Genomic DNA, 2,871 nt, shown 5'->3' on the forward strand with positions numbered 1-2,871 from the left:
GAAGAAGAGGAAGAGGGACCTGGGATGTTGGCTGCTGGCCCCAAAGAGGAAACCAGCCCTCGGTCCCCCTGGGAAAGGGCTTCATCTGCCACCACCCACCCCTGGTTTTCTGTCCCAGCCCAGGGGCCTGGCCCTGATCAGGCAATTGGAGCCTGCCAGCCTGAGAGAAGAACCAGAAGGTTGGCCAGCAGGCCCCATCAGCGATTGGGGCCTGCAGGCTGGGGAAAGCTCCTACATCTGCCCCTGGTGGTCAGTGTGTGTCATAACGACTAGTCTTTCTGGTATAATGGTCGCTTAGGCATATATATACAGTATACACATACTAGAGGCCCGATGCATGAAATTCATGCAAGAGTAGGCCTTCCTTCACCCAGCTGCTGATACCAGCTTTCCTCTGGTACCTGCAATCTGGGTTTCCCTTAGCAGAGGGAGGCCCTGCCTACCCATCGTAGCCTGCTGGTCAGTGACCTGGGCCTTCCTGTTTGGGGCAATTGTGGATCCACCCAATTGATTGTCCTGCCAGCCGGTGGTCTGGGCCTCCCCCTGGGGGTAATCATGGGATGATGGCTGGCCCCCCAACCAATCGCATCGCACCAGTGGGTATCATAGCATGATCCCAGATGATGGACTGGATGGTGGTTCAGATGGTCATTTGCTGTTTGGCCAGTTGGCCATTTGCATATTATGCTCTTATTATATAGGATAGCCAAATTATGGAAGCAACCCCAGTGCCCATCGATAGACAAGAAGATAAAAAAGCAGTGGAACATATATACAAAGGAATATTACTCAGTCATAAAATAGAACAAATCTTGCCATTTTGGACAACATGGATGGACCTAGAGTATATTATGCTAAGCGAAATAAGTCAGTCAGAGAAAGACAAATACCACATAATTTCACTTATATGTGGAATATAAAAAACAATATAAACAAATAGAAACAGATTTAGATAAGCAAAGAACATTTTGACTTTTGCTATAGGGGAGGGGGCTTGCAGAGGTCACTGACCTTTCAGACCTCATGGACCAGCAGTGGTTCATGGACCACCGATTGGCGACGGCTAGTTTGGAGGACTGAATGAAAAAGGTGAAGGGATTGAGAAGTACAGATTGGTAGTTACAAAGTAATCATGGGATATAAAGTGAAGCACAGGGAGTACAGTAATAACTGCATATGGTGCCAGGTCTGTAGAATTATCAGAAGGACCACTTGTAAAGTATTTGATTGCCTAACTACTATGCTGTCCATCTGAAACTAATACAAAATAATACTGGATGTAAACTATAATTGAAAAAATATTAAAAGTTGAGTTCCAAGAAATATTGGAGAATTGGGGTTCAAAGAGATCAAAGATTCTGAGACCATAGGATCAAGTTAGTATCAGGCCTAAGAATAATGCGGTGTAGTGGGAGAAGCAAGCCTTTTGAAATTGGAGGTTTTGTAGTTACTTTTTAAACAGTAATCATGTATTCCGTTTCAAAGATATAATGTGACTTGTAGATGTGAAGGTCAGCTGAGGACGGCTGCTCTCAGCTGGACTTGGTAGGTGGCTTTGTCTTGGGCTCAGCCCACGTGTCTGGAAGTCAGCTGATGTAGGTGGGGCTTTGATTTGACTTTGCTCTCTGCTTTTCTCATTCTTCTCCTGGCACCACTGGGCCAACTTGGATATGTTCTCATGACAATGACACAGGAACAAGAGGACAAGCTCAGTTTGCTTGCTCTTTCCAAGCTGTTGCTTATGTCATGGTGCTAATATTTTGCTGGTGAAATCAAAGGTGAAGGGTGGAGTATATTCCTCTTCAAGGAAAGGGACTGTGAAGCTACATGGCAAAGGCTATGGTTGTAGGGGCCGGGATTATGGAGATTTGGAGCCATTAATCTACCACAAGTGATGAGAGCTGTGGAATAGAAAATAGAAGGTGGGAATTTGTGATAATATTTATTTTTGGCCAAGTAAATGGTACATGAAATCTTAGTTTACTGCATAGCTTTGAGAAAATTTGCTGTCCTCTGTTTCTTCACCTTTGAGCAGAGATTAATGATGACTGTATTGTTAGATATTTGTGAAGAATAAAGAGATGGTACTTATAAAACATTTGTCATTTTTTCAAGTCAGTAGAGCTTTATGGTTGAAGTTGAGTGTGGAAAGAGAAAAAGGAGATGAGTGAGGACATTCTGGCTCCAGCTGATGGCATGCCTGAGCAGGTGCAACGCTGGACACAATATACTTTGAATTTATGCTACAGTCCTTCCCTCTTATCCTGCAGAGTACTATTTCAGGGAGTACACACCTAAAAAATGAGAAGACCATGATAAAGCAAATTAATATACAATGTGCAGGGAGACAAGCAAGAGAACATTTGAAATCTAAGAAGTGTCTGGACACAACTATAGAATGGATTTTTTGAGAAGACACTAGCACTAAAGCCTGATAATTTGGTGCCCACATTATATTAGAAAAATTTAAAAGGCCACTGTTTCTATTTATCATTATATCGTCTCAGGACTTACACTTCTAATCTAAATACCTCACTCTCAATAACCACTCTGCCTTCTATCAGTATGTTGACATCAGTATGTACAATTTTATATAATCTACTTCCCTAATATCTCAAGAATTTTTATCTGTGCTATATATTCCTCTTAAAATCTTATTCAATGGTGCATTTGAAATAGACGATAGTTCAAAATCCTGAATGTATTATGGCTTATTTTTCCCCCCTCCAAAGCCAAACTCAGCTTATGTACTCCATTTATATTTTGGCAATAACTCATTATTGTTAATTCAGGTTTAACTCAGTTAGGCCACATATTCCCGGATGGAGTATCAGACAAGAGCTTCACCCAGGGTCTGTGCTCTGCCGACTT

The sequence above is a fragment of the Pipistrellus kuhlii genome, unplaced genomic scaffold, assembly GCF_014108245.1.
Source record: "Pipistrellus kuhlii isolate mPipKuh1 unplaced genomic scaffold, mPipKuh1.p scaffold_m20_p_3, whole genome shotgun sequence".
Classification (NCBI taxonomy): Eukaryota; Metazoa; Chordata; class Mammalia; order Chiroptera; family Vespertilionidae; genus Pipistrellus; species Pipistrellus kuhlii.